The sequence below is a fragment of the Schistocerca americana genome, chromosome 1, assembly GCF_021461395.2.
Source record: "Schistocerca americana isolate TAMUIC-IGC-003095 chromosome 1, iqSchAmer2.1, whole genome shotgun sequence".
Lineage (NCBI taxonomy): Eukaryota > Metazoa > Arthropoda > Insecta > Orthoptera > Acrididae > Schistocerca > Schistocerca americana.
Genome location: NC_060119.1, coordinates 731828661 through 731849829, shown reverse-complemented (window position 1 = coordinate 731849829; position 21169 = coordinate 731828661). Strand labels below are relative to the sequence as shown.

The 21169-nt window shown below is 40.0% G+C and overlaps 1 long non-coding RNA gene across 1 annotated transcript in view; it reads right to left on the bottom strand.

Annotated features, from left to right (window-relative positions):
• Positions 1 to 12625: 12625 nt before the first annotated feature.
• The window catches only part of LOC124545628, a 330096-nt gene continuing 321552 nt past the window's right edge, over positions 12626 to 21169 (bottom strand). The window contains exon 3 of the long non-coding RNA XR_006967640.1: positions 12626 to 13327. This is a non-coding gene — a long non-coding RNA (uncharacterized LOC124545628). The remainder of the gene's footprint in view (positions 13328 to 21169) is intronic.

Genomic DNA, 21169 nt, shown 5'->3' with positions numbered 1-21169 from the left:
ACCCGAAATTTTTTTGGTGGCGGTGAATCTGTGTGCTTCCATTGAGCTGACTGGCGCTTTGAATCTGGATTGAAAAATGGCATCCACGTCTCATCCATTGTCACAACCGACGAATAGAAAGTCCCATTCATGCTGTCGTTGCGCGTCAACATTGCTTGGCAACATGCCACACGGACAGCCATGTGGTCGTCCGTCAGCATTCGTGGCACCCACCTGGATGACACTTTTCGCATTTTCAGGTCGTCATGCAGGATTGTGACTGTTCAACAGTCATTCGGCGATCCCCCAAAACAATTCTCTCCACTTTCTCGATCATGTCGTCAGACTGGCTTGTGCGAGCCTGAGGTTGTTTCTGTTTGTTGTCACACGATGTTCTGCCTTCATTAAACTGTCGCACCCACAAACGCACTTTCGACACATCCGTAACTCCATCACCACTTGTCTCCTTCAACTGTCGATGAATTTCAATTGGTTTCACACCACGAAAATTCAGAAAACGAATGATTGCACGCTGTTCAAGTAAGGAAAACGTCGCAATTTTAAGTATTTAAAACAGTTCTCATTCTCGCCGCTGGCGGTAAAATTCCATCTGCCATACGGTGCTGCCATCTCTGGGACGTATTGACAATGAACGTGGCCTCATTTTAAAACAATGCGCTTGTTTATATCTCTTTCCAGTCTGGAGAAAAAAAATCGGAGGCCTTAAAACTTGAATGCACCTCGTATTGTGCGTGTTCGCTGAAGTGAGTAACACATCAAAAGTGGGAGTTTTCTTCATGACAGGACAGTTCACTTAATGCTACCTGCTTCCTCTATACGTGCGTTAAGTGTGACAAGCTTATCAGTTGCCATAACAGCGATCGTGGCGAGACTGTTAAAGTTACTGTTGTCCACACGTATCGTTCAGTTTCAAACGTCTCCTTAGAAAAATTTATGAATTACTGTGCTGATAAACTCCTTACGTTATTTGATTTTTAAACAGCTGAGCAGAACTGAACGTACTCAGACATTTCGCTCTTTACTTATTCTGATCAACACTAAACTGTCACACAATATTTTTAGCGCAACGCAGTCTGACTTTCAAAAATCCCTACAAAAGAATAGCCCTGATTAACAATAACCTATACCTTTCATGAATCACTTACCTCACAAAAATCTTCGTTACTCGAACTACTGCAAAACAGCGAGCGCCAATACTGCCAGCTAAATAAAAGACTCTAACTACTGAAATCACTAACTACTGATGGGCATAGTTAGCAAATGAAAGATTTTGATAGAGAACAAACAATGTATTTACCTGAATAGTGTTCAAAAGTCATAATACATATATATATCAGTTCATGACCTCCAGTCTTACAAATTTACTGTCTCTGATGGACACACGTCCAGATCATCCGCTCTCACAACTCTGCCATCTCTCTCCCCACATCCACCACCGCTGGCGGCTCACCTCCAACTGCGCAACGCTACGCACTGTTCACATGCAACTGCCCAACACTACAATATTCCAACAATGAAAACCAGCCACAGACTGCACACAGAACAGTCAGTGATTTTCATATAGAGCACTACGTGGCGTTACCAACATAAAAACATAAACAGCCTACTTACAAGTTTAGCGCACTTATTTAATCCGAGATACCGAATGCAGCGTGAAACTGGGAGAAATTAATTTGGGCGACATTTAAGAAGAAAATTACCACGTTTGCAAGTAACGACATATTCCCCGAAACTTAATGGAAATCTAACAGTGCTAAATGTTTCTAATTTCACTTCATCATGGCGAAGAGAAAACGAATAGAAAATGCCTCCGGGAAGTCTGTATACTTTCTCATATTGAAACATTAAGGTACTGGGTGAAAATACTGCATGTTTCTAGTTGCTTCTAGTGATACATCGCAATAAAGGAGCAGGTCCTTACGGATTATTTAACTAGCATCCGCGAAGAACAAAATAGATGACTAATAGGACGTGAAAACTGATAACAAAACAAGACTGTCTGTAAACCATTCCTTGTGATGCTCCACCAAATATCCCGAACATGGCCAACAAAAATAAACTGTATTTCTATACCTTCCGCTAAAATGAAGTTGCGTTTGGTAGTCTTCCTGCACAATGTATGCATGCCGATTTTAATCCCTAGTAATAAAAAAAAATCAAAGGTAAGTTCCGAAATAAATTCCAACTGCTATCAAACTGCTTTGTCCTGAGGATGGCAAGTACGTACATTCACTGGAGTCAGTTGTAACAAAAGTGTACCTAGGGAGAATTACAATTTCGTGTTTGCTAAGTATGTTCAAGTCGCGTGTTTGCGAAATTCAATGGGAAAAAGTAATACACGTTTCTTATCGTTTGCCGAATCAACGGACTGACTGCAGCTGTAGGAAGTGTGAGCAGCCGTGCGCGTGCGATAGCTGAAGTGAACGGCACACAGGGAAGCGTGGTTTACAGGTTAGAGATGGTCGACGGCGCTGCCAAGACCGCGAGTGATCTAACCAGCTTTGTTCGCGAGAAATTATTACGCAAGCGGCGGCGGGAAATGTTCTTTTCATGCTGACGGCGAACGGAAAACAAAACATCAGAAGCTCTCACCGAGTTATATAAGCGGACGGGACGAGGAAATGGAATCCGGCCGCGGACTACGCTGTGAATTGGCAGCGCGCGGCCACTGCGTAAATTAAAATGGGATTTCATTTGGCAAAAAGCGAACGGCGCCGAAATGCACTCAGACTTTTTCTTCGTGGTGAATACGAAGGCCTGATACCTGAAGCAGCTAACGCTGGAAGAAAAGGGAGAAGCATTGCGTAAATTATTATTTTCGCGTAAATTATGAAAGTAAATTGAAATTCTCACGAACGAATCCGATACGATTATTTAGATCTTTGTTTCTGTTACACTGCAACATCTGTATAACACAAATAACTACTGACGCAGTCACATTTCTGCACTTAGCCACTATGGCCACAATTAATTATTCACATAATTCGTTTCGACGTTTTGTAACAATCCTCACCGCTTTCAATCTTGCCTTGAATACGGAAATTTACTGCTTCAGCTAAACATAGCGTTCTCAGAAATTGCTTGTCTAATTACAACCTTCGTTGGTCCCTGAAGTTCTTTCGTCTACTACTATATCTTAGTAGATATTTCACACGCTTGCCCCTTCTTGAAATAGATTTTTCCATAGACCGAAAACCTCGCCTACTTGTTCTGATACCACGCCTTCACCTTGGCCGCTAACTTTTACACATCGATAGCACCTTTTTTCCTGTGCTTCCAGTTTTCGCACAATTCGCTTCTAATTTCATTCAGTTTTTTGCTCTAGACATACAGTATTACCTCTACATCTACATGATTACTCTGTAATTCACAGTTAGGTGCCTGGCAGAGGGTTCACCAAACCACCTTCAAGCTATTTCCCTACCGCTCTACTCTCGAACACTTAAATCTTGTCGTATGAGCTCTGATTTCTCTCATTTTATTATGGTGATCATTCCTCTATGTGTATGTGGGCGCGAACAAAATATTTTCACACTGTGAGGAGAGAGTTGGCGAACGAAATTTCGTGAGAAGACCTTGTCGCAACAGAAAAGTTTTTGTTTTAATCAAGATGTGTGTGAAATCTTATGGGACTTAACTGCTAAGGTCATCAGTCCCTAAGCTTATACACTACTTAACCTAAATTATCCTAAGGACAAACACAGACACCCATGCCCGAGGGAGGACTCGAACCTCCGCTGGGACCAGCTGCATAGTCCATGACTGTAGCGCCCAAGACCGCTCGGCTAATCCCGCGCGGCTTTTGTTTTAATGACTGCCCTGTTACATTTCTAACTGTTCTGCCAATACATTACAGTCTTTGGTTTGTTTTCCCTACAATAATATCTATGTAGTCGTTCCAATTTACGTTATTCGTAACTGTAATTTCTAAGTATTTAGCTGAATTTATAGTCCTTAGAGTTGTGTGAGATTTATCGTGTAGCCAAAATTTAGCGGATTTCTTTTAGTAGGATGACTTCACACTTTTCATTATTTACTCAATTGCCACTTTCTGCGCCATACAGATATCTTGTCTAAATCGTTTTACAATTTGTTTTTATCATCTAATGACTTTATAAAACGGTAAATGTCAGCATCATCTGCAGACAATCTAAGAGGGCTACTCTGATTATCTCCTAAATTGTTTATATGGAGTAGGAACAGCAGAGAGCCTATAAAACTTCCTTGGGTGACGACAGATATTACTTCTGTTTTACTCGATGACTTCCCGTCAATTTCTATTAACCGTAACCTTCCTGACAAGAAATTACGAATCCAGTCATACAACAACTGAGACGATACTCAACAGACACGCAATTTCATTACAAGTCGCTAGTGAGGAATGGTGTCAAAAGCCTTCCGGAAATTTAAAAATATGGAACCAGTTTCACATCCGCTGTGAATAGCATTCATTATTTCGTGAGAATAAATGGCTAGTTGCATTTCACAGCAACGGTATTTTATGATTGTGTGTTTTCAGAACATCTCCATCAATCCAGTGCCAGTATTTGAAGCAGATAGGCCTCGTTAGTCGAATGGCCGGACAAAACATTTTCTGTCTGAACGAACCTTCTTAAGACATCTCTTCCTTTTGTTCTTCTTCCATATTTTTGCTTCTACAATGGCGTCCGCATTTATCACTATTCTGAAACTACCTTCGTTGCTACTTCAACAATTAACAGGGGGGCGGAATAAAATTCAGTGCTGTTTCGCTTAATATTAACACCAACTTCTCTATCTTCATTTTGATCCTATGTTGCTACGAAACTGAATTTGAAGACATAGCGAAATAGCCACGTCTCTGAGAACGTCTTACTACCTATTGTTTCCGAAGGCTTTGTCTAGATCTACAAATGCAGTGAGCGTATCCTGTTTATTTTCTTTTTAGTTCAATGATACTACAAAACGAGCATGTCAGACGGATTTACTGTCAGTAATATCGTGTATTTAAATATGTCAAAACCACGGTTGAAGAAACTGAATGGTACGGTGAAACCATCTGTGAAGGAATAGTTATGGTTTCAACTACATTGTCACTGTTGAGGTCTTCAGTCTGAAGACTGGTTTGATGTAGCTCTTCTCCATGCAACGGTAGAGATGCCTGCTCTTGGGAAAAAAAACCACGGTTGTAGCGTCCTCTTGCTTTCAGCCGTTCAGACTATGTTAACTGTTGCCCAGATCCTCTTCCCTGTTACAAGGCCAAATTAGTCAGTGGTCAAGACTGAGAAGGCTCCTGCCCCTCTTAAGCAACCAAAAGTTAGTCTAGGCTCCCCACATATATATCCCTGAGTTGTGGTTGCACCAACTCGGCAAGGTCGGTTCGTAGGAGACTCTTAAAATTGTCACCTGTTTCTGTCAGCAGACGTCCCCTCTTCCCTATGAATACGAACAAAGCAAGGAAAATCCAGCGACCCCACATGTCACTGAGTAGCGCTGTGTGTTCTTTTTGTGTATCAACTGTTAATGGTACTAAAGACCTAAAATAAATTTCACCTACAGGACTGCGTAGAACTACCACAAATAAATCACACGAGATGGTCAAGACGTACACGCACAGGATGAAAATGCCTGACCATTCGTACCAACTCTTTCAGGGTGTTTACGCTCCCTACCCAGGAAGTTACCGATCTCAATTGCGGGGAAAAAATGAAACCACAATCTAATGAGGCTCGGTCTCAATAAAGGGAAATTTAAGTAATAAAAATAAAGAATACCTCATGAGACAAAGGAGACAATTGGATGTATTGACTAGCGTAGAAATTGAAAGGAAATAGACAAGTAGCAATAGTTATAGGCTAGAACTGTTGATGTTTGAAGAATATGTAGAAAAATTTTCCCATCAACGTGCTAAATTAGCTTTCATTCTACCCTACCGTCAAAAGTGCAAACTATTTCAATGAGCGGGAATTACGAGGCTTTCACAGAGAGATGGAGTTCGAGGTTTTCGTTGCCTATCGTCGACATGTCATTCCCTTATGACTGAATTGAAAACAGCCACCGTGAAATAGGTCTGGATGACATCTAGGAATATTTGCTTCATTTACACAAAATGCTTGTGATTCACCTAACACAGATTTGCGGAATTGAGAAATGCAATATGCATGAATGCCAGAAGCGTTACACTTTTTATATCCGGAAGCATCAGAGCCCAGAAATTACGTCAACGGTGCTTAGAAGCATACTGTACTATACATACACATTACCGATTTTTTTATCATTGCGGCAGCGACAGTGCCACATACTCAACGAAATAGTAACACTCAAACAGAGACCAAAAAGGTACGAAACAAACGAAACTGTAGTCAGTACTTATTTTCTTCAGCATCGACTATTTTTGAAATTTTCCAGTTCTCCAACATGGTTATCAGGTTCAGGTATCAGTTTGTATCATCATAATTAGCACCCCGGAAAGAACAGTGGCACAACTCAAAACTACAATAACTGAGAGAACTCGACATAAAGAATTAATTCTGTAAAACTCAAACAGTATAAGCTTCCTTTAAATTTCAGGTTTGGCAGTAGATTCCATTATATTTTTCGTGCACGTGGGGGCATTTCACACGTCTTTTTCAGTGAAATAAACTAAAATTGCCGTTTTTCGACTTGTCGCTTTTCTTTCTGGGATGCGATCGTGTAGACGGTACACCGTTAAAATAAGACTAGCTTTAGTCCTATTAGAAACAAAGAATGACGAGACGAGACGAGGAATGAATTGTCGAAATATGTTAACCGCAAGCAGATACTCTCTCGGGCAGTTTTGAACACGATAACGCAGAGTAAATAGAGTATCTGATGAAAATGCAGCTATGCGCTAACTTAAGCCATAAAATTTATCCGTTGAGATACCGGTAGAGAATGTGGTTGTCTGATGCCTTCCCTGAGCAGACCTTCTCGTCAGCTGGTGTGATTAAAAGAGAAGTTAAAATTACTATAAGAAGGCTCTTAAATAGTTGACCGGTCGTTTGTGTGGCGGTAAATAACCGCGCAGTGGAAGAATCGAGAAACGGCGGAAGGAACGAAGCCGAGTGAATGGGGCGACAGCAGCGCCGCGCGCTGCGGCGGCGGCGGCCTTGGAGTTAGCTCCACGTGCCGTCCGCTGTGAGGTCATAGCCTGAGCCGGCCGCGTCCGCACCGACTCTGCCGCAACACGCCATGCTGTAGCGCTGCGCTGTGGCGGCCCACGTCAGTTCCGCCGCCGCGCTACACGCCGACCAGCGTAACGCGACTCCCTCCTCTTCCTTTCCTGCCGGCCACGTAACCATAACGGAGTGCTTTGTCTTTCAGCCCTCAAAGGCGAAAACCTCATGCAACTCTTCACTTACCCTACAGTAGTTTAACCAACCCTGAAAAGTGCTTCACATGAACATCAAATACAATTCACTGTTAAATGCATTGCAGAACAATGAAAGAGTTGTTGTATCTTTATATGAAAATTTACAAAGCATCGCTTTCATAATTTTAATGTTATCCATTATATTGGAAATAGTTTAACAATTGCAAGGTAAAAGACTGAAAGTAGAATGTGGGCAAGAGCATAGTTTGTTCAATGGTTACGAGCGTGTCTATTTCCATGGTCGTTTTTTTACCCCCTCCTGTCTCTACCCGTGTTACATGGCAAAGACCGATTATTTATTGTTGTTTGTATGGTGTAGGCGTAAGATGTACAGTAAACCAACTCTGAAAAGTTTGCCGCCCGGGGTGACCGAACGGTTCTAGGCGCTACAGTCTGGAACCGCGCGACCGCTACGGTCGCAGGTTCGAATCCTGCCACGGGCATGGATGTGTGTGATGTCCTTAGGTCAGTAAGGTTTAAGTAGTTCTAAGTTCTAGGGGACTGATGACCTCAGAAGTTAAGTCCCATAGTTCTCAGAGCCATTTGAACCATTTTTTTTTTTTTTCTGGAAAGTTGCACCAGATTAACAACCTTCTTTGACACGAAAAGTGAAACGCGTCTAGCGATATTACAAGAATAACTGCATTTCGACGGCTTTGCTAGTACCATTGTTTCATCCATAAGGCTTTGTCCCACTTCTCGACAGTTCTTCAAATAAAATAATGTAATGCACAGTAGTTTTGTACAAGGGCTTTTGGAAACAAGAGTAGTTCATTTTAAAACAGTGGAAAATCCATCTAGTAACATAGAACAATATCAAGGATTTACGTATAAAATTTTGTGTTTTTTTAAAAAATTGAAGCAATTTAGCCCTTGGAACGGGATACTTTGCTCCACTTGATATGAACATCACTTTAAGACAGAATAATGGCTCGGGGCAAAGTTACTCTCTTCAAAATTTATTGTGTTGCCTGATAAGACCATAGTGAACCAGTATGAATGTACTTTTTGGTATCAAAGGGACATATATGATAAAAATAAAGATCAGTACAATTTTCTTATTTAAAAGTAACAAAGCTGGACAGAAATTGCTTGTGTTGCTTTGTTATCTAACAAAATGTCAATGTTTCATTAGATATGTTGGTGTGTCAAAATCTCAGTGACTACTCCAGAAAAAACATTTCGACAAATTCATCACCAACAGCCAACTCAGGCACTGAGAAAATGTCATTTTTCCTTTAAATGTTTTCGGGGCCTTATACCTTCAACTATATCCTCGCACTTGTGGAAAAGTACATCTTTATTTACGGGCCACCTCCAGTTACCAAGAGAGGGCATCATGGTATTTACGGTTGCACACTCTTCACTAAAATTATCAATAATAACAGAGTAATGTTTATTTTCATACTGTGTAACCACAAACACAACGGTCTGCTTGCTGATTGGTTTCAGTTTGTTCAGTGGCTCTGATAGGGCCTCTTCATTATCTGTGGATGCTGCTAACACTTCCACTTGATTTCTTCTGTATGATTCCCTATATTCATTTGAATTTTCGTCAAGAATTTATTCTCATAGTAGATCTTCGCCGATAGAATAATCAAGCGCTGTCTAGATTTTCTCTTCTTAGGTCGTTTACTAATATGTGACACTGATTTGGAAGTATTTTGTGACATTTCAATCAAGCGTTCCATTTCTTATGCATGTTCAATGCTATTATTGGCCTGTCGGCGAAATACTAGCTTAGACTCGTACCATACTGCAACAATAACCTCTTGGCAGTACTCATTTTCAACGTAAGGGATTCATCCCAAGCTGAATCAGCTCTAAAACAAGTAATAAAAATACTACGGAATTACATTGATCCACTTTGCAAAGTTGCACAGTTTTTCCAGAAAATAACCTTCACGTCTTCTCTCGATCGTACAACGAGAAATAACGCGTCGATCACAATGTTGAGGGTATGATTTAGACAATAACTAATTCCTGAAAATTTTAAACAGCTTTTTGGTAGCGAAAACACTACTTTTTCTCGAAAAAAAAAAGGAAACAGAAATACATTGGGACAGAAATGGTTAGTAGAAAATACCCGAGATATAGAGTGGCAGGATAACTAAAGCATATGAGCTAATAGCAGCTGCCAACTTTTGGACAGAATCGAAATGTCGAATAATAGGGACTAGGCAGGACAGAAACTATTTTCAAAGTTGGAACAAAGTTACCCCCGCTGTACGGGATATCTATTTAAAATATCATTCCTTCTTTACAATCAATCTCTCTCTATTTTACGACATTTCTTTAAATTCGTGATTAACGGAACGATACTACCGTGTCGTACTTAGAAGAAGTCAGCTGCATCTGTAATCTGCATACCATGGTGACGTGCATGATACAGGTTACTTTTTTCATCTCAGTATGAACGAGAAACGTTTCGCACTACAATTCTTGGCTGCAAAAACTGGGTAAATATGGGGGAGGAGGTCGTTGTTTGCGAACGACCTCTGTGTGGTGTGGTCTCACGGGAACCCATGGGAGAGTGAGCGCAAGCTGCTACAGCCACGCCATCTGTCTTAGAAACCGCGTATTAGCAGGAGACAAAAATCGCAACGTCAGCAAAGAAAACAGGCGCGCACGTAGCAATACTTAGAATTGTATTCTCACTCCAACAGTCAATACAACGTGGTTTGGAACTTGTTCACTGAATACATACAACACGGCAGTCTTTAGCACAGAAGAGCAATTGTGTTAATCGAACCAGATATAGGGCAATAATTTATTCACCTACAGCGTTGCAACAAAATTTAAAATCAGTAGTAAATCAGGCAAACTGACTGTTCTCAATGAAAGAGAACGATGGTAGTAATAACTGTAACAGGAAATTAATCTCGCCAAAGAGATAATTTAATTTCCGCAAAATGATAGTCTTCATCAAGCATGGCTCTTAATAAACGCATGATATTCAAGTGGGCAAAGCGGTAAATGCATGCTGAATAACTGAAAAAAATCGACATAATATAGACAGGCGATGGCGTGATGAGATTTTAAGTTTCGTTATGGTGTCGGCTCTGTGGAAAAATAGAGCTGAGAATTTGGTCACACATGTGAAAATAATTTACAGGAACATCCGTTTAAAACTATGATTTTACGTCTTCCAGACAATAAATTGGAGGAATCAAACTACGCATTTCAATATCTGACTTTCACTTTCGTCTTTTTGTGGTTCTGTAAACTGCGTTACCGCATAGTATAATACTAATGTGGCAGCAACCAGCTAACTGCAAGTTTATTCGTCGCAGCTGAATTTTACGTCTGTTCATGGCTGAAAAGCGGAAACCGGTAATCAGTTTAATAAAATATTATGTTACCACGACTTTTATAATCTAACAAAAAAAAGGTTCAAATTGCTCTGAGCACTATGGGACTTAACATCTGTGGTCATCAGTCCCCTAGAACTTGGAACGACTTAAACCTAACTTACCTAAGGACACCACACACATCCATGCCCGAGGCAGGGCTCGAACCTGCGACCGTAGCGGTCACGCGGTTCCAGACTGAAGCGCCTAGAAACGCACGGCCACACCGGCTGGCCTATAATCTAACACCCTTGGTCTTACGGAAATAGTTCAGTGTCCACATACCGCGGCATTTTAAAATACATTTGATTCAGAGACAGTCTGCAAATTATGACTGTTACCTTATCAATAACATATGACGCGTTTCTTAGGTGCAGTGCCCTATTCAGTCCAACAGCAGAAGTTTTCTAACACTGTGATGTTACCAGATATGGATTCCCACAACTGTTGCAAGCTCCCTATTTCTTCCAAAATGACATTTATTTTGCTGTAGTAACAGCTGAGAGACGCCGCAGATGACTTCATAGCCTTACAGCGATTGAAAAATAGAGGCTTTATTTTCTACACTGATGCTATCAAGTAATTTGTTACCGGTATCAAAGTGGTGGACCGATATCTCAGCGACATCTCCAGGGAAAGAAGAGGTTAGCGTTACCGTCGACACAGAAGTCATGGTAGATGGTAGATCAGTTCAAATTAGAAAAGAGGGGTTCAAGGATCAGTTGCGACTGAGGAGCGTCTGAGCATTCATTTCAGTTGATACTGGCTCGCTTTGGGAAATGGACTGGACTTTGTATATTTTTGTAGCTCAGGGTGAACTTGCCACCATCTTCATTGAGGATTCCAGACGAACCTAATCCGAGTTGCTGCAAACATTTACAACATATTAAGTCTTCCAGTGGAATATCCGAACTAAGATGTATAATCAACGTCTGTCACAGAAACAGCCAATTTTCAAATTATACCCTAAATGTCATATAAAGAGTCATACAACTTTTTCGATTACGACTCAAAATTTCCTCGTTACTCAATGTATTTTGAATTATTCCATTTGAGCAAAGTAAGGTAAGTCATTCAGAAAGTAAGTTGTTCATTCTTACCAAAAGCACACGTAAAATTCAGAATAATCTCGGTCAAATCGCAACAATCGGTAGTTGCGGCTGACACCAGTAACGTAGTATCCATAAGGCCATGTCATTGACTTCTCCCATTCTGAAATTTCAAGGAATTTCCTGTCGAAGAGCACTTCCGTTACACTATTAAAGAGGCTGTCTCAGGTGTATAGACTAAATTAAAGCAGTTGAGTGTGACTTTAAAGTTCATAAAACTAAAAAAAAAGCTGAAAGAACATAATTACAATAAATTATAATGGTTTATATTTCCAAACAAACTATTCATTTTGGAACGCAAATTTATTGCTGGCAGTAAACCTTTACAAAACACTGAATACTGAATTGTATAAAAAATGGTTCAAATGGCTCTGAGCACTATGGGACTTAACATCTTAGGTCAACAGTCCCCTAGAACTTAGAACTACATAAACCTAGCTAACCTAAGGACACCACACACATCCATGCCCGAGGCAGGATTCGAACCTGCGACCGTAGCAGTCCCGCGGTTCCGGACTGTAGCGCCTAGAACCGCACGGCCACCGCGGCCGGCAATTGTTTAAAGATATTAACTAACATTTTAGATAACAAGTTAAAATTTAAAAACAATAATATGGCCATTATGTTTATAATTATCTCAGGGTGACTTTTCTGTAGGTTACTTATTAATATCTCTAAAATTAGCAGAACATTGACAGGTAAGAGTTCGTCCAATTTGCATTAGTGCACGTACTGTGCTCATGAGCACAGCCTCTACGGGGAGGGAAGGGGGTGGGGTGGGGGTGCGGAGCTTGGGCACGATGTTAAGGGTGTTACCTGGATGCAGACTGCAGCTGGATTGGAATGGTTGCCATTGCTAACTGCAATGCAGTGCCTCATTGACCATCCAGCATAAGTTAGAGTACATCATGTCAAATGTAGAAGTGAGTGTTTCACGGTAGGGGTATATCAAATCTTTTGTTTTCCCTGGTGTTCTGAAAAAAATATCCTAGAGCATGCCCTAACTTTCGAATGTCTAGCTCAGTTTCTGGGTCCAGTTAATTGGATTATCTATTACCAACTTTTGTTGAACTTGAATAATGCTCTCCTTCTCTAAAGATAAATAAAACGCAACTCTACTAACACATGTACCTTCTAAAACCATTCCAGAGTAATGTTTAATTTGCTGACGTATCTCCCAGAATCCGGAAAATTCATGCTCCTTATGGTACCAATATTTTATGACCTACTGCATAAGCCTGTCTTTTATGCAATATATTGCATACCAACAGTATGAGTTTTACACTCGAAGTTTGATCAGAGTTTCCACCTTAAGAAGGTGTTGTGTTGTGAGACATGGAGACACATCACACGAATTCCTTGCTGTTGGGCGCTTAATCCAGGCCAGCCTGTCTGCAATCTATGCTCAAGCAGCACCCATGGTAGCCAAGAGCCACTCGATCTCAACAGACTTCACACAGTCTGGGAAAGACATGCACCAAGCTGTCCACTGAAATCTGTAACAAGAGAGAAAGGAAGTAAGAGGAATGATATGAGCGTAACTGGTTGGAATTTACTAGTGAGCTTGCTCTCTTAGTCAACAATGTTCAAGAAAACAGACAAGAAGTCTAATCACTAGAGGATGTAGCTCAAGAAACTGGCCTTGAATATTATTCGAAAAAACAAAGATTCTGTTAACTGATCCACCACTTGCAAACAAAATTAGAATAGAAGAACAGGAACTCAAAACATCTGATAAATTCAAACATTTATATGAAATCGTAAGATACAATACAAATTAGATACAAACATAGCAAAAGAGAATAAAAAATATGAACAAAGCCAGTTACATTACCAAACACTCACACAATAAAAGGGCCTATCTGTAGCTGCAAAATTTAAAAAAAAAGTAAAACCATTATACATCCAGAAATAACACTTTCAGCTGAAACTATCTTCAAAACAGCTAACGCAGCAGAAATTGACAAAATACAAAAGATTGAAACAACAATACATAGGAAATGCATAAATAAACAATATCAAGAAAAAAGACTGTGGAGACTACCTCCAAATGAAACAGTGTACAAGTAAATAGAACCAATAACGAGCTTGATCAGGATGAAATGCATCTCAGTCTTTGGGCATGAGAACGCTAGAAAACAGAATTAATAAAGTAACAGCAGAAAAATTTTGGAGTACTAAGAGCAACATTAAAAGGATCACAGAAATTAAGGAAGATATAAGAGAACTCCAAATTACAGTAAAAGACCTATAAATAAAACAGAAAAAACCTACTTACTCTGCTGACACACAAACCAGACTATAAAAGAAGATGAATAGTGGAACTACAGGAAGGATGATCTCAAATGAAGAAAGAAAAATTATATCAAAAGACTGAAGAAACATTGGGCACACACATATATAATTATAAATTATAATAATCTTTGTCTAACTACTGTATTATTGAATTATCTTAGTGAATTATTATTGAAACTGAGTTGTATTACTGAATAACAACACCATGTATAAATCTTTGTATAGGTGACTAGAGTGGTCCACAGAGGTCCATAAAGTAAATAATAATAAAACAATAATAATTGAAGGATGTTAGTTGTTTCCAGTTAAACTCTCAAAAATGGTTTGAATCTGATACCTACACATATTATTGCATTCCAACTATCAAATGAAGGTCTAAGCTGTAGATTATGAATATTCGCTTTAGAAAACATGACATTTGAAACAAGATTCAGTTACGTTGGCTTGTTCGTCACAAAACGTACATGAATTATGCTCTCCTAATAGCAACTTTTTGTCTTTTGGTTCATTAAGCAAACTGCGATTAATAGTGTAGAGCTACTCTCAAACACTCCGTGTACTGCTGTCGTTCTTTTGAAATTATGCTCAGTTATAAAGTTACAAAACAGAGCCAACAAGAACAACGAAAAATGCGGCGAGTACGTCCTTGTTACAGTAATGAAACTTAGTTAGCCAACTTTGTAGTATTTCATAGCGTTCAGTCTTTGGGTTTTAAAGGCCGTTATTCAATACTATGATTACTTTCGCTCTAAGCTTCACTGACATGACACGAGTCTGTCCTCTGTTTACCTTTTACTTATGTGAACCTCTCCATAACGATGTGTAACGCCCCCCACTCCCACTTCTACAGACTTTGAAACAAGTCTCATAGTTACTGCATGCAGAGAACTGACAAACTGGTAGTTACCCTCCCCTTTGAACTTCTCACGCTATCAAGCATAATTCATGTGAACTTTTCTTGAGTCTCAAGAAGTGTCGAGTTGTACCACACAATTAAGTCCTTGACCGACCTTCGTCGGAAGCCCTTAACGGCGCTAGTGTACCGTTTCCCACACACATTTCCGTCACATCTATTTCCCACATTCGTAATAAGACCAGAATGTAGGACAATGGTATTTTACCTTACCTATCATCAAATATTATTTAAGCTTTTGACAATGACGATTGGAGCATACTTTTTAACGTATGTCGTTATCATGGACATACTACAGAGATCGAATTTGAAGAAAAACAAGAATGTGATTGTAAGAGACGAAGGACATGAAAGGGAAACAGTATTGAGAAGGGAGTGGACAGAGTTGCATCCTATCCCACAAATGATTAAATCTGTAGAAAGAGCAAGTAGTAAATGAAACCAAAGGTAGATATAGTAAAGAAATAAAGTTATAGTTCTATAAGATACGACAAAAGACTTGACAGATCACATGAACATAGCTGATAACGTCTTTAAAAGATCTGAGTGAAGTATGAGACTGTCTTATGAACTGTACAGACACAATTTACTGCTGCAGACGCATTTAATAGCTTTTATATATTTTAGCACATTTCTAAAAGTCCATAAAAGAGGTTATAATACGAAAATCAATATAAGTAAAACACTGTTAATGGAGTGTGACTGAGTAAAATGAGGCCATACTGAGAAATCCGGTTCAGAGAATGAGATACTAGAAGTAATACAAGTGTTTTCTACTTGGGCAGGGAAACAGCTGGCGATAGCCGAAGTAAAGAGGATATAGCAGGAAAATAGTTTTCGAAAAATATAAATTTGCTAACACCGAATACAGATTTTAGTACTGTGACAGTATGCGTTTGGAGTGTGACTTTATACTGAAGTCAAATGTGTACGATAGACAATACCGACAAAAACAGAGGAGAAACTTTGAAGTCGTAGTTCTACAGAAGAATGCTGATCAAGACCTTAGTCGACTAACTACTGATGAGATAATATATGGAATTAAGGAGAAAATGGTTGTAAGGTACAATGTGACTAAAAGAAAGGGTAGATCTGTAGGACACTTCCTCAGGTAAGAAGGAATACTGAATTTGTCAACGGGAAAAGTGCAAGCGGGAAAAATTGTAGAGGAAGATCAGCCTTCACTACAGTAAACGGATTCAAATGTACATACGTGGGGCGTTCAATAACTGATACAGCTCTTTCTTTTTCTGCAGTCAGTTTCGATTAAAGGATTGTAATTTAGTTTGCGACATCCTTAAACATTCCCGCACCGTCTCATATATTTCCAGTAACTCTCGGTTGATGGCAGCACTGTCATCAGTCTTCAAAATGGCTTCTGCAACTGTGGTGCGTCACAGTAATTGAATTTGTTTTGCTGGAATCCAGACCACCACATATATTTACAGGCGTTCGTAGAATGTCTATGTACAACGAACAGTAAATGAGAGCACGGTAAGTTGCTGTATGCATCGTCTGTCGTCAACAGAACAAGAAGAAGAAAACCGGTCCGATCTCCCACACACAAGCAGGCCATACACAGCTGTATTGCAATGTGCAGACGTTCTTATTCGAGATGATCGACGAATAACAATCAGGCAACTCAGTGCTATATTTGACATCTCCGTTAGTCGTGCAGACACTCTTCTGCTCCAGCTAGCGTGTTCAAAGGTTTCTGCCCATTGGGTTCCTCAAAGCCTAACTGAAAAGGGTAGAAAGAAGTTACATCAGTGCCAAACCTGAATGTACCGCTTTAAGCCTGGAACAAAACAGCAGTCACTGGAGTGCCACCACTCAACATTTCCTCTAAAGTAAAACAAAACACACCCCCAACCTGCTGAAGTCATAGCTACAGTCTTCTGGGACTCAGAGGGGTTCATTCTGTTCGATGTCCTCCTGCATCGTGAAATGAGTAAATCCAAAGTCTGTATTAAGACTCGTAGGAAATTGCAGAAACGATTGTAGCGTGTTTGGGGCCACAAAAATGTGAATGTACTTGTTTATGATAATGCAAGGCCACACACAAATCTGTGGGCACGATGGAATATCGCAAAACTTCGATGGACTGCTCTTTCTCATTCGCCCTAAAGTCTGGATCTAGTACCCTCTAACTTACTTCTCTTTCGCCTAATGAAGGCTAAACTCCATGGAGAGACTACAGCAACGTTGGGGAAGTTAAATGATGCAGCAAGAACTTGGCTGATATCTGTTACCATGTCGCCATATAAGCTCTTGCATTTAAGGTGGCGCAGAGCCATAGAACTGAACAGAGATTACGTTTAAAAATAGGGGTTTGTAGCCATAGAGCTCGGGAATAGTATGATGTATTTAAATCATGAATAAAACCATCGCGGTTTGTGGGTAAAAATGTGTTGCATTACTTATAGAACGACACCCATGAGTTGCGGTAGTTAAGTAGAGACGATGCCACTTCCATAGTGTAAGTTAGCGTGGAGAGCTGCAACAAATCAGTCTTTGGACTGAAGATCACAACAAACTGTTATTTCCACATACACTTACAAATAAACCAATCCAGGAGATACATTTTGATTTTGATTGGCTTTGACTACGTTGTAGTGCAGAATAAAATAAGTCACAAATTTTTTTTAAATTTGTGACTATATGGCCATTAATGGGGTGAAACACCCCCTCAAGAAATCAAAGCCCTTTCACCATTATACAGACCCAAACAGTTCTGCACTTCCTCATTACTGTACAGATGTATAATACGTAATGTTACAGCAACAACATACAAACAGTTTCAGATGTAACGTAATTAAATCTGATAAGTTACAACTTCAAAACATGATCATTCATCAGATATAAAAAGGTAGAACAATTACAAGATATTTTATATTTCGTAAAATTGATAGAATATATATAATACGCACTTATGTAGAATACACACATCAAAAAGAGTTTTGCATCAACCCAGTTCCCAGAACACCTGAAGATGGACGTTGACTGTGGACACTGTATCACAGACACGGTCCCTTTGACTGTTCACAGATGTCACTAAATCCGTCCAAAGATGCAAACAACCATGCATGAGCAACACGTATTAGACGTAGAGGGTCCGACAGCCGATCAGTTCCAGCCATTCCACCAAGAAGGAGGTACACGGCTTGTGTTGTCTGTAGTCCAACCACGCCTAGACGGGCAATATGACGGTTCTATCGCGTCCGCATTGTTACTTTGTGCCAGGAAGGGTTCTCAACAAGGGAAATGTCCAGGCATCTCGGAGTGAACCAAAGCGATATTGTTCGGAAATACACAGAGGTAGAAACTGTAGATGAAATGTCTCGTTCAGGCCGCCCAAGGGCTACTACTGCAGTGGATGACCGCTCCCTACGAGATTATGGCTCGGAGGAACCGTGACAGCAACGCCACCATGTTGAATAATCCTTTTTTTGCAGCCACAGGACGTTGTTCAAAAATGTTCAAATGTGTGTGAAATCTTATGGGACTTAACTGCTAAGGTCATCAGTCCCTAAGCTTCAACACTACCCAACCTAAATTATTCTAAGGACAAACACACACACCCATGCCCGATGGAGGACTCGAACCTCCGCCGGGACCAGCCGCACAGTCCATGACAGGACGTTGTGTTACGACTCAAACTGTGCACAATAGGCCGAACGATGCGCTACTTCATTCCCAACGTCCATGGCGAGGTCCATCTTTGCAACCGTGACACTATGCAGCGCGGTACAGATGGGCCCAACAACATGTCGAATGGACCGCTCTCGTTCACTTCACTGATGAGTGTCACATATGCCTTCAACCAGACAATCGTCGGAGACGTGTTTGGAGGCAACCCGGTCAGGCTGAACGCCTTAGACACACTGTCCTGCGATTGCAGCAAGGTGGAGGTTCCCTGCTATTTTGGGGTGGCGTTATGTGGGGCCGACGTACGCGTCTGGTGGTCATCGAAGGCGCCGTAACGGCTGTACGATACGTGAATGCAATCCTCCGACCGACAATGCAACGATATCCGCAGAATATTGGCGAGGCATTCGTCTTGTGGAGGACAATGCGTGCCCCCATCGTGCACGTCTTGTGAATGACTGCCTTCAGGATAACGACATCGCTCGACTAGAGTGACCAGTATGTTCTCCAGACATGAAACCTATCGAACATGCCTGTGAGAGATTGAAAAGGGCTGTTTATGGACGACGTGACCCACCCACCGCTCTGAAAAATCTATGCCGAATCGACATTGAAGAGTGGGACAATCTGGACAAACAATGTCTTGATGAACTTGTGGATAATATGCCGCTATAATTACAGGCATGCATCAATGCAAGATGACGTGCCACTAGGTATTAAGAGGTAATGGTGTGTACAGTAATCTGGACTACCACCTCTGAAGGTCTCACTGTATGATGGTACAACATGCAATGTGTGGTTTTCATGAGCCATAAAATGGCGGAAATTATGTTTATGTTGACCTCTATTCCAATTTTTTGCATAGGTTTCGGAACTCTCGGAAACGAGGTGATGCAAAATTTTTTTTGATGTGTGTATTTATGTGGGTAAGACTTATTACACAGCCCACCATGATAACTGGCATTGAAGTGGACACCTATCAGGCACATCTACAACTGTGTAGAGATATTTCTAACCTATTTCTTAAAAATGCATCATTGGAATACCAGATCATATATTACTGAATTTGGTATTAACAATGCTATACATTTAGCTATTAGTCAAGTGTTGAAATGGAAAAACAAAATAATGTGGGGAGACAATTTAAAAAAAAAAAAAACATTACTTTTCGAAAAATATGGGTGTGGCATTGTAACATATGTTAAAAACCATAGTACCTTTACTAGACATTTTATATCTGTTATCATTTCAACAGTATTCACTCACAAAAATTAAATGCAATGTTTTACCCCTGTAATGACTATATGGACATGCATCTAAAGTAAGTGTCATATTTTTCTCTACACTGAAACATTCAAAGCTGATCAACATCGAAGTGTATCCCTTAGGTATGTTTCCTTGATAGCTAAGTATACTTGTGTATTTCATCTGATTTCTGAGTAATTGAGTATGATAGCCAGGTATGAGCTAGAGCTATTTCAGTGTTGGTGTCATAAGTAGCAGGTGCTGAAGAAAGATCACTGTGTAGATGACCATGATGTGTTCTTAAGTAATGTAGTGTTGTGTTTGTGTTATGAGTGTTATATTGAAAATGAGAAGAAGGAGAGATTAATCTCTATTTCCATTTCATGGTTTCAGGTTAAGCCCACTAGGCGACATACATTGGTAAATTACTTGCTGAGTTTGAGTTAGATTGCCACACTGCTGTTATTTACAATTATGTGATTTAGCGAGATATTTGTCTAATTAGACCATTAAGTATAAGGCATAACTTGTAATATGAACATGACCATGTATGTACAGGGGTATGTGCATACAAGTGTGATAATTTATGACCCCCTCCCCCATAAAATACTTCGAAAAAAAATTATTTTCTCTTTTACAACACTCACAGCACAGTTTAACTGGAGGAGGTCTATCAGTTTGACATTCTCTATTAAATCATGATGCTTATAACAATATTTATACTGGGAAATTAGTATATCATTCTGGCAAACTTAAGATAACTCATGAAAGCTGTGTAAAACATTGCATAAAAATGCATTAGTTGTTTAGGAACAAATAATACTCAATTGCTTTCAAATTATGACACTCTCCTGTAAGCTTTTTCATACATACCAAAAAGCAGCCTACACACTTCTTTTAGATTTAAGCCACTGGAAGAAGTAATAAGTATTAACACTCTCTTTCTCATTGAATCTTCTAGTTGTAGCATTTTGACGTTCAGGAATAATTTCTTCCAATATTTAGGATTTCTAGACTTAGTAGATTTCGTGGAAACATTAATGTCTTGCAGTCATCAATCTCTTCCAGTTACACAAGCCAGCATGCTTTAGGCAAACAACTAAGATGGCAGCCAATGTATTCAGATTGTAGGAGAAAATATGGACCAATTTGATTTACTAAATACAATTTACAACACTAAACTCTGCAGCTCCAGGATGAACTCATTGCTCAGTTTTATGACACATGGTGAGCATCA